A 12,532-nucleotide genomic window follows, 5' to 3' on the forward strand; every position below is an offset into this window, starting at 1 on the left:
CCTGAATTCATATTCTGTGCACCAGCATCCAGCATCCAGCAAGCTTAAAATATGGCAAGAAACGAGGATATGACTGGGAAGTGTCACGACTTGAATCATTGAGCTTCAAAGATTTTCTCAGATGAATTAGCGTTAGTAGTACACACAAGTCATTTGAAGCTGTTAAAGATACAAAAAAGGGGTTTTCTGAAATATTAGGAAGTTAGGGAAGGTCTCTTTAAATGTTTTGTTACTTTTAGTGGACTTCTCTTGTAATTTTCCCTAACCCTAATCTCTTAATAGAGATTAGGGTCACGTAATGCAAGATAACTTTTTGCTGCCTCTCTCTCTCTCTCGTAACATGGTATCAGAGCGGGTGTGGGCGTCGACGGCAGAGTGCACTTTCCGGTGACCTTCTCCGGCGATCACCATCTTCTCCGACGAACAGCCAAGTGAGTTCGTTCCTTTTTTTTTTTTTTCTCTCGTTCTCTCCCTTGTCACCGCTACTCCTTATTCCCTCTTATCACCCAATAAGGAGACAGTGAGGGAATAGGGGTTGGGCGTGCCGTGAGAAGGAGGACCTGATCACGCCTATGTGGAAGGCGTGATCAGATCCTCATATTGGTCGTATGAAGAGACTATTGTGGATGCAGCGTGACGTGTGACGCTGTGGTTTGTGATGATCGTAAATACAGTTTCGGTAAAGTCAAGCTGCGTGAGGTGTTGTGGATGCTTTGTGGAGTCTATGTGCTGCTTATAAATTCAGGTTTTTGAATATGATCAGATTTTTTCTATAGATCGTGGATACAAATTCAGTAAAGAAAGGCTGCGTGAGGACTGTTGCTGATCCTTAGTACAAGTTTTTGTTTGATTTCGTGGATTTCTTTGACACGTGGACAGGAAGTTTTATGAGAACTAGCTGCTGTTATAAGTGGCAGCAGTCTTCAGTCGTTGGGAGCAACAGTCTTCAGTCGTTGGGAGTTCATTCTTGTTTTTGTCATCGGCTAAATCAGATCTGAAGTGACAGTAATTTCCTAGCCCTCCTTCTTTAAACGTTTGCGTCAATCTGGTCTTCTTTATTTACTATGGTTGAAAACAGTAAATCTGAAGGGTCTACTGACTACAAGATGGCTGGGAATTCATTCTCTTATGGAACCACGATGAAACTTAATGGCTCAAATTATGAAATATGGTCTAGGGTATTCATAATGTCGGTGGCTGGTCATAGGAAGAAATATATTCTTGAGGAGGATGAACCTATTGAGAAAAAAGGAATATATGCTGCGTGGGATGAAGATAATTATATTGTTATGTCTTGGATTATGAATAGTGTGGAGTCTCATATAGCCCCAACTATTGCATATTATACCAAGGCCAAGGATATGTGGTCTTTCTTGAGAAAGACATACTCGCATGCCACTAATGTAATCAAGATCCTACAACTAGAAGAGGAGTTATGCAACATTCGACAAGGGGATCAGGACCTATCTCAATATTTTGCTACTTTGACTGCTGCATATGAACGGTTAAAGGCTCTTCGCCCACCTTGCCAGCATTGTTATACATCACACGTTGAGACTGGTATGGTGGCAAAGTTCTTATCTGGCCTATCTTCAGAATACTCTGTGGCAAAGTCTCAAATTCTAACAGGCAGTGAACTTCCAGATTTAGCAGACACGTATAATAGGCTGAGTCGCTTTGCAGCCACTCTTTCTCAGACTATGCATGACATACCAGTCTCTGCACTTGTAATATCAGGAGGACGGGGCCCTAGTTCTTTTGGAGGCACTAGGGGGCGTGGTACAGGCCGTGGTGCTGGACGTGGCAGATTTCAGTGCTCTTATTGTGGCAAAATTGGTCATCTAGAGGACCGTTGTTGGGACAAACATCCTCACCTCAGGTCTAATGTTTCCTTTGGACGTGGTGGAGGTAGAATCACCACAAGCAGAGGTCCTTCTTCATCCCAGGCAACTCATTCAAAGGCAACAATATCTATGGTTGAGTCTTCTACTGATCCTTCTATATCTATGTCATATTCTCTTAACCTAAGTAAGGATGAATATGATCGTGTTCTTGCTCAGAGGTCTGGCTCTACATCTGCCTCTACATCTACCAATGCTGCTGTTGTAGATTCAGCATTCTCTGTTGGTGCTCCTACTGCTGATCCAGGTATGACATGGATGATAGACTCGGGCGCTTCTAGACATTGTTGTAATCAACCACAAAATTTTTCATCATTTGTCAGATTTTCTACACCACAGTATGTTAAGCTCGCTAATGGCAAGTTGTCCCCTGTTTTGGGTAGCGGTGATATTTATCTTCCACATTTAGGCACTATTACACATGTGCTATATGCACCTCAGTTTCCTGTTAATTTGATATCTGTGAAGCAGCTAGCTATCGACTTACAATGTAAAGTCATTTTTGAATCTGACTCTTGTTCTTTTCAGGACTTACCAACTGGGAAGATGATTGGTGGCGGCCATGAGCATGAGGGCCTTTATTTTTTGTCAATCCCAGTTGATGTTGCTGCATCTTCAGTCCCTTCCAAGCCTTCTCCCTTCCAATGGCATCTCAGATTGGGTCATCCTTCCGTACCAAAACTTCGTCGCATGTTTCCAGACATTCCTGCATCAGAGTCCTTCTTATGTGATGCCTGCCAGTTGGGCAAGCATACACGGAGCAGCTTTCCTTCGAGTCAGAGTCCATCGAGTCAGAGTCCTTTTGATCTCATTCATGTGGATGTATGGGGTCCTAGTCGGGTTCCTTTTCGATCATGTTTTCGATATTATCTTGTTCTAGTTGATGATTTTACTAGAGTCAGTTGGGTTTTCTTGTTAAGGGAAAGATCTGAAGTCATATGTATTCTTCAAAAATTTATCAAGGAAATAAAAACTCAGTTTGGATTTATTGTCAAAAATATTCGCACTGATAATGCTCTTGAATTCAAGTCTTCCATTCTACTTCAGTTTTATGCCGACCATGGAATTCGACCTCAATATACTTGTCCACATACGTCCCAACAGAATGGTGTAGCCGAACGCAAACATCGGCAACTCCTAAACGTAGCTCGTACCCTCATGTTACATTCTCACATGCCTGCCTATTTTTGGGGTGATGCTATCCTTACTGCGTGTTACCTCATTAATAGATTACCCTCTTCCTCCATTCAAGACCGTATTCCAATTCAAATTCTATATCCAAGGCGTTCATTATTTCATTTACCTCCCAAAGTTTTTGGATGCACTTGCTTCGCACATATCCTAGGCCTGAACAAAAGCAAACTGGCTGCCCAAGCTATCAAATGTATCTTTATTGGCTATTCAGCTAATCAAAAGGGATACAAATGCTTTGATCCCGTGACCAAGAAAGACATTATCAGTGCGGATGTTACCTTCTTTGAGTCTCGTCCTTATTTCCCTCCGTCAAGTCCCTCTTCATCTGAGATGCATGCACCTATACCTCTTCCTATTCCACCAGTGTCACTTGAGTCATTTCCATCATCTCAACGTAGGTCACATGAACGTTTTCTTGAGCCTCCGTTGGTTTACACTCGTCGTCTAGGTCCCTCTCTCAACCGTCCACCAGCATCGTCTCAAGAGGTAAGCTCTACTGATAAGACTGACTCAGGTTTAAGTGATGACTATTCTGCAGCAGATCTCCCTATTGCTATTCGCAAGGGCAAGCGACAGTGTACCTTACATCCTATATCTAATTCTGTCTCTACTGCTCATCTGAGTACACACTTAGTACAGTTTGATCAAGCTTTATCTAGTCATGTTATCCCGTCCTCGCACCATCACGCCCTGTTAGATCCACGTTGGCGACAAGCTATGCAGGAGGAAATGGATGCTCTTCTTTCTCGGGAGACTTGGGATTTGGTAGACCCCCCAACACGCTGTGATGTGGTTGGCTCACGATGGGTATTCACCATCAAGTATCATTCTGATGGGTCAGTTGAAAGGTTCAAGGCCCGTCTTGTCGCAAAAGGTTATACTCAGACTTATGGTGTTGACTTCTTTGAGACCTTTTCGCCTGTGGCCCGGTTGGGCACTATTCGCTTGATTATCTCTCTTGCTGTCCAACGAGAGTGGCCTCTTTTTCAATTGGATGTCAAAAATGCCTTTCTGTATGGAGACCTTTCTGAAATTGTTTATATGCAGCAACACCTGGTTTTGAGCGACAAGGGGAGTGTTCCAAGGTATGCAAGTTAAAGAAGGCTATTTATGGACTCAAACAGAGTCCCCGTGCATGGTTCCAAAAGCTTACTGAAGTGTTATCTAAGTGTGGATTTAGCCGATCCCAACTTGATCACTCATTGTTTATCAAGCGAGGCTCAGCAGGACTTGTGATATTGATTGTCTACGTGGATGATATTGTTCTTACAGGGGAAAATGATCAAGAGATAGCTCAAACAAAGGAGTTTTTACAGCAACACTTTGTTACGAAAGACCTTGGACAACTTCGTTATTTTCTTGGTATTGAGGTGGCTCGTAGTAATAAAGGAGTTGTAGTGTCTCAAAGGAAATATGCTCTTGATCTTCTACAGGAAACAGGACTATTGGGGGCTAAACCTGCCACACTTCCCATGAATCCTCGCATTCATATACATGATGATGACTCAGAGCCGTTTGACTCTAGATCTTACAGATCTCTGATAGGGAAACTGTTATATTTGACTGTCACTCGTCCCGACATTAGCTTTGCTGTGAATAAGTTGAGCCAATTCATGGAAAAACCCCGAAAAGTTCACTGGGATGCAGCTCTAATGATTGTAAGATATTTGAAATCAGCCCCGGGAAAGGGGCTATGGTTCAAGAAAGGAGAATGTGTTGACATCGAGGCGTATAGTGATGCTGATTATGCTGGATCTGTAGATGATAGGAAGTCTACTACCGGGTTTTGTGTCTTTGTGGGCGGTAATCTTATTTCCTGGAGGAGCAAGAAGCAGAATGTTGTGGCTCGTTCTAGTGCTGAGTCAGAATATAGGGCTATGGCTCAAACTGTGGCTGAAATGTCGTGGGTTAGATCACTACTTGTAGAGTTGGATGTCTCAGTGAATCTCCCAATGAAGATGTATTGTGACAACAAGGCAGCTACATATATCGCTAACAATCCTGTCTTCCATGAGCGGACTAAACACATTGAAGTGGATTGCCACTATATTCGGGACTTAGTTCAAGGAGGAATTGTTAGCACTATTCATGTCTCCTCAGAAGATCAGGCAGCAGATATTCTCACTAAAGCTCTTCCCATAGGCGATTTCCTGAGATGTTGTAACAAGCTGAGCATGATTGACATATATGCTCCAGCTTGAGGGGGAGTGTTAAAGATACAAAAAAGGGGTTTTCTGAAATATTAGGAAGTTAGGGAAGGTCTCTTTAAATGTTTTGTTACTTTTAGTGGACTTCTCTTGTAATTTTCCCTAACCCTAATCTCTTAATAGAGATTAGGGTCACGTAATGCAAGATAACTTTTTGCTGCCTCTCTCTCTCTCTCGTAACAGAAGCCAAATGCATCCTTTAGACATGTTTATCGGTTATCACATGTGAATACAAATTTTAGTGAGAAATTGTTGAAATGTGTACTTATGTCTTGTCTAACCAGAAGCATGAAGTCTTGAACTATCTTATGCTGATGTGAATTTGATTGATTCCCTCAGGGAGAAAATATGGAATGGGTAATGTTGAAGTTTAGTTATCCTAACGCATCAGTTGAGTTTGGATAGGAGTATTTCTCCTTCGAATTTCAGGTACTTTAAGTTTCTGTGTGATATTATTGACATACTTGGTATAATTCCATTTTTAGCACTAGCACCATGTTCACTGCAAATAGTTGTACCTATGGCCAATCCATTTATTACTTTAAAATGCCAAAAGTTTTGTTTTGTCAACAGAAAAGCAGATTGTGATTGGTGGTAGCTTATTTAAGTGATTTGTTGTTAATGTGATATGATGAAAAGCACTTCATCCTTTTAGTGCTGCAATTTGTGAACCTGTAAACAAGAGAGATCAGGCTCCGTTATTATGTACTGCACCTATTAGGGTTTGTTGGAAGCTATTTTGCACAGAAAGTTTTGCTTAGCTTGTCCAATGATTAATTGAAAAGAAGAATATTTGCTTATATTCATAAGTCATTTATTTATTTGCAGTATCAATATGCAAACTACTCAAATCCAAGCTACACAAATACAAGGAAAGGGGTTTCGAAACTTCTATTGATCAACAAGAGGGCTGGCTTTTCTTTTGCATTATTCTCAAGAGGTATCTCAAAAGTATGTCCTTGTCCACCAGCAGTTCTTGATTTTCTATTTATTTGTTTTATAACTTCACTTCTCTATCGTGAACATGTTTTTCTTCTACTTGAAGGGTATGCTTAAGTGACACACTGATCTCTCCTGTCAAAAATGCTGTTTATGAATATTGTTGCGCTGTGTTCCATGTTAGCAGTATATCTGGTTTGGTTTCATTATGTAAGTATTTTTGTTCCTTGTTTTGCCTTTTGTGGAAACACAACCCCTCATCCTTGATAGGACAGTGTGTTGTAAATCCTTTATTAGGTAAAATTTGTTATTAATCAATAAATTTAACTATTTGCTTATACGGAATATTTGACATGAAGTGAAGCCACACATTCATTATCAACTACAGGCTTGAGGGCTTATCTAATATAATAGACCACAGATGGATGAATAATCCTTCATGACAAGGCCATTTTAGGGAGAATGGCTGCTATATAGAAATTTCCATAAAATCTGCTGTGAGATACAAAGTGTAAAAGTTTTGAACCCTAACCATCAAATAATATGTATTTCCCTGCTTTACATGGATGATGTCCCAATCTTGTTGTCATTGGCATCCTTCACTGCTTACTAGTATAGGACTATGCCCTTGAGGACTTCATAATCGTATATAGTCCAATTAATTGTATGGAATCTTTGTGCAAATACTGCAATATTTTCTTCCAATTAGAGAATATTTGTACTGAACATCCACAAAGATATATGCTCATTTTCATCTTTATCATATGTGATTAAAGTGTTGTATCTTTGCACAGGTTTGTTTTCTATCCTACTTGTCATTTCTAGATTTGGAATATAGGAATAGCTATGCTTTTTACTGTTATGGCTATCAATGGCTATGATTTTGCTCTTTCTGTGGGATCATCTAAATAGAAGCTTGATTCTGGTTCTGATTTTAAACCACAGCCCAAGCTGATTGCAGTCTCAAATACAATTACTTTTGCAAATCCAAAAGCTCCTGTTTATCCATGCCTAGCTCAAGGGAAGTCCTGGAATGAAGTAAGTTTCTTGCTACTCTAAATCTAGGTGATGTAACTATCAGTTAGGACTTGACATGAGAATGGTAACCATTAAATGTGTTTCTCTGTATGTGCACAAATTCCTGATGTTTTGCTTCATCTCATCTGTCAAGGATGATATAATAACTCTATCATATATAAGTAACTAGCCTCATATTTAATATTTTATGGTAGAAAAACAAGTCTACAAAGAAACCCTCTGCAAGCCTCCAAGGTAAAAGAAAAACGAGCAGAATAACTATTATTTACCTGATAAAAGATGGAAGGCTAAAGAAGCAAAAGAAAAAACTGCCCCTTCTGTGCATCATTGCTTCAGTTTCTTTTTTTCGCCCTTAAAATTTTGGATTGAATATTCTTTTTTGGTTTGTTTCATGACCTTTTGATGGAAGACAATTGTTTGACTAGTTTTTCTAATATCTCAGCATTGATTTTCAATTTTAAATAACTGTCTTTTGCCTTGTCTACTTGTGTAAGAAATTTAAAGAAACACTTAATAAATTCCCAAAAATATGTTGAAAAAATTTATTATATTCATATCTTTATTGAAGGATATGCAAAAAGGTGTTATAATGCACGTTACTGTTTACAATATTTTGTTTTGCTGTGACATTTTTTGGAAGATTTCCATGTAACTATTAAAGCAGTTAACCTTGTCAAACATGCAAAATCACATACGGGTCCTAATATCTGCTGTTAAAAACACTTAATTTTCGATGTTCATCACGCTGATATAAGCCTGATGATATTCATCTCCCTACCACATGCACAAACATGTGCAAAGTGCAAAAAACATGAATCCATTTGCACAAGCACTGATGAAATGTTAGTTCAATTGCCTAAGTAGTCTAAGTTTTTACCTCTTGGTGTAAACAATCTTTATGAATGCTGTTTTTTTTTTGTTTGTAGTACCATATTCTTTTCTGACCTAACTCTTTGATTGATAGATGACAGTTACATGGACTAGTGGCTATGATATTCATGAAGCTCAACCTTTTGTTTCGTGGGGTCCAAAAGGAGGACTAAAGACTCAATCTCCTGCTGGAACTTTGACTTTCAATCGTAACAACATGTGTGGTATATTGATTTTATTTTTTCTTCTATGTTTTGTTTGAAAATGTTACATTACAAATGCAAAATCCGCTAGTATTTATTCTGCCATGCAGATGTAATCACAGTTTTACTGTCACCACTTGGTTGCAGTTGGAACACAACATTAAACTTCCAAAGTAAATACTTATAGTTAAGCAAATTAGAATACAATATGAATGTTTTCGATGTTAATGGTATCCTGGTTATGCTTCTTAACATAATCAACACAAGAATTTAAGTGGTAATTCTCAAAAACCTGAGGAAGAGAAACTACACTTTGTTCCTGTGTGAAATCGTTTTTTTTTTGTTAATTGCATGTGATCAATAAATAATGAATGAATGAACCATTTCGTGCTCATTAAAAAGAGTTCATAAAAATTCAACCTTTCTTAAGAGAATAAAGGATTTTTGTTTTTTTACATATTCTTTTGTAGGATCTGATGATTATTTAACTTTTTTCTTTTAGAAACTGAACTGCATTCAGATCATAGTCACAAATCATATTTCAGAGTTTTAAACGGCGAAGTTTTTCTCGGGTATTATATGGGGAGCTTGAAAAAAATGGAGAAAATACTGTAAATTTTTAAAAAATTAAAAATAAAATAAGTGAGAAAGTAATAGCACAAACATAAAAAAATAAGTATATTTTCGACAAATAAAAAATATAAAATGAAAAAAAAACTGATTGGCATTAAAAAAACATGAAAAAAAGTGAAAAAAAGTTTAAAACACGGTTTTTCATTTTTAATGTTTTCCCAAAAAAACACACGTTTTTTAATTTTAAACGGCAATGTAATTTATCATGTTTTTTGTGATAAAGATTTCGATCACCAAGGTTATTGTTTGCATCTCAAAATTTTATTGGTTTTGGAGTGCTTCAAAAAAATTGAGTTTTGTTTTGAAATAAGAAAGAAAAGGGACTCGCCTATCGGTACGAGGATCGACCGTTCCCAGCGCCTTTACTGGGGGTAATCAACCCAAGGGCTATGTTTATTATTGATGCATTTCGTTTTAAATTAAACATCTTTTTTATTCTATATGCGGTGTAGAAAATATTGAAAGTTTGATGTTTCAAACTTTTGAAAAGTTTCTTGAAGAGTTGCTTGAAAATATGAAATGTTTTGAGGAAAAAGTGGAACTAGTAAATATCATTTGAAAAGCTTGTGAAATCATTTTGAAATCACTTTAATGTTCTCTTAAAACTTTAAGTAGGTTTGAGATTTTGCTCTAATTCGATTACCACCTACCTAGAACTTCATCCCATCTTGCTTAAGTTCTTTTGGAGATGTGCTTGCGATCATAAGTGAAATAAAGTGGGTGAAAATGCATGAATGCATTTATCCTATATGATTGAAAGAATGTAAAACATTCCTACCACAACATTCATCTAAAGTCATTCCTACCACAACATACATATAAGATTTCGTTGTTATAATTATTATATATAAGAAGAAAATTTTTTTTTTAAAAAGGGATAGGGATTGTAGACCATCAAGCATGATTTCAATATTGGGTCATTACTTGGTTTGTGGTCTTAATGAAGTTGGTAAATGGAAAGTTCGTGAAAGGAGAATGTTAAAAAGAATACAAGAGATAAAACACTCTTATGAAAAGAAAGAGAGAGAAATAGAGAAAGACATGCATACATGTGTACATACCATCACATACACACATATATGAAAGCTTAAGAGAAAAAGAAAGATGTATTGATTTGAAAAGAAAGAGAGATGTTAGAGGAAAAGAAAAATATCATATGTATATATGGGTATGAGAAATTTTATAAGAGAAGATATTTGTCTTGAAAAGAGGAATAAATATTTGAAAGAGAAGAAATGGAGCACATGTACATACGTATTCATGCACATATGAAAATTTATAAAATGGAAAGTGAAAGCATAGAGAGAGAAAGATGAGGGGTCATCATGTTGGCATAGATGTATATAACATGTGTATACATCCATACCTTCACAAGATTAGAAATCAAGGAACAACTTAAAATTACCAACTTCAAGTTTAATGTTCAAGTTTAATGTGGGCCGAAGGGGAGCTTGGACTCATGCAAGAGTCTAAGCTAAATCCCTAAGGCCATGTTAGAAGGTTCCTTTTGAAAATGTTTTGGAAAATAAGCATAGAATGTTATTATTTAGTTTGTTGTAAGGGATATATTTTTTCCAACGTTGGGTATGGAAGAAAGCAAGCAACATAACGAGACACTCGTTACGGTTTCTAATGGGATGATTAAGAATGAAACTAGCATAAAATGACATGCAAATGCATATTAACATATACATTTTCGTGAGGGTTTATCCCAGGTTGGACAAGTCCCAACCTCAAAAATTAATATGAAAATAAAGAGTCCCCAAACCACACTCTCATTCCTACCATACATTCACATCTAAGTAGAAAACTAAGCAACTATGCATGAAAAATATATAGACAACATTCAATGAACGAAAAAGAGAAAGAGGATGACGAAAAGTGCAATGTTCAATTAGGAGGGAGGACATGATGTAACTATGAAATGATATGTCACCTCATCTTCTCATGTTTTCGGTGCACTTGAGTATAGCCTTTTGACTCTAAAATAGAGATTGAGTGCTATCTTCTTTGGTCATGGGGAGGAAGAGAGAAAAAAAAAAATAAGAACAGGGCTATATTGAAGAAAGAAAATAACAATAACAACATGAATATATTCATGAAGGGAAAGAACAACAACAACAAGAATACTTGAAAGAATATGATTTGATCATAAAATAAAATATCATCTCATCTTATCATGCTCTCGGTGCACTTGAGCATAGCCTCTTGTCTCTAAAAAGAGGTTGAGTGTTATCTCCTCTGGCCATGGAGAGATGAAGATGAGAAAAAAAAATGAAAGGGATGATGATTACATACCTCTAATGAGAAATGACCTAAGGAAGATAAACACATTCACTTGAAATCCCCTTTGAGTGAAGCTCCAATATGATGCCTCCAAGAGGGTTGTAGCTTGCTCCAAGTTGGAGATGAAAATGGAGAGAGGAAGAGGGAGAGAGAGAGCTCAAGAGAAACTCTAAGTCTTCAAGTGAGAATATACTAGAGTTTCTCCCAAGGGCCAATCTTGCCCAAGAGGGGGGGGGGGGGGATGAGAGGTATTTATAGAAGATTTTGGAGCCAAAACCCTAAATTTGAATTTTTTGATTCAAAAAGACAGAAATCACCCTCTAAAAGGAGGTTTTTGGTCGTAAGGAGGGGCAAATCGGTCTTGTTTACCCAAAAAGACTAAAATCACCCTCTAAAAGGAGGCTTTTGGTCAAAAGGAGGGGTAAATCGGTCTTGTTTACTCAAAAAGACTAAAATCACCCTCTAAAAGGAGGTTTTTTGTCAAAAGAAGAGGCAAATCGGTCTTATTTATCCAAAAAGACTAAAATCACCCTCTAAAAAGAGGTTTTTAGTCAAAAGGAAGGGCAAACCGGTCTTGTTTACCCAAAAGGACTAAAATCACCCTCTAAAAGGAGGTTTTTGGTCAAAAGGAGAGGCAAATCGGTCTTGTTTATCCAAAAAGACTAAAATCACCCTCTAAAAGGAGGTTTTTGGTCAAAAGAGGGGCAAATCGGTCTTGTTTATCCAAAAAGACTAAAATCACCCTTTAAAAGGAAGTTTTTGGTTAAAAGGAGGGGCAAATCGGTCTTGTTTACCCAAAAAGACTAAAATCACCCTCTAAAAGAAGGTTTTTGGTCAAAAGGTGGGGCAAATCGGTCTTGTTTATCCAAAAAGACTAAAATCACATTTTAAAATGTGGTTTTTTTATCGAAAGGAGAGGCAAATCAGTCTTAAATGCTTGATTTGGATCTGAACTTGGGTTTTAGATCTAATTTATATCTGAAAGTTGTATTTTGGATTTAATTTGGATCTAAGAGTTGTATTTTGGATTTGAATCTTGTGCTTAAATTTGAGTTTCGCACTTGGATAAAACATCATAATCTTTTAGAAAAATTTGGGGTGATTACAGATGCCCATCTTTATTAATAAGCCGGTATTAGCCGTGCTTAGTAAGAAAGATATACGCCACACATTTTTCAAACAAAACATTTTCATAGAAATGTTTCAGGCTTTACCCCTTACCTGAATGGGTTGTTTGAGCTTAAATTGCAGGTTTAACCCC

At 37.3% G+C, this 12,532-nt stretch overlaps 1 pseudogene; it reads left to right on the forward strand.

Annotated features, from left to right (window-relative positions):
- LOC116258475 (probable inactive purple acid phosphatase 1) overlaps positions 1-12,532 on the forward strand; it is a 40,489-nt pseudogene that overhangs the window by 1,554 nt on the left and 26,403 nt on the right.

The sequence above is a fragment of the Nymphaea colorata genome, chromosome 8, assembly GCF_008831285.2.
Source record: "Nymphaea colorata isolate Beijing-Zhang1983 chromosome 8, ASM883128v2, whole genome shotgun sequence".
Taxonomy (NCBI): Eukaryota; Viridiplantae; Streptophyta; class Magnoliopsida; order Nymphaeales; family Nymphaeaceae; genus Nymphaea; species Nymphaea colorata.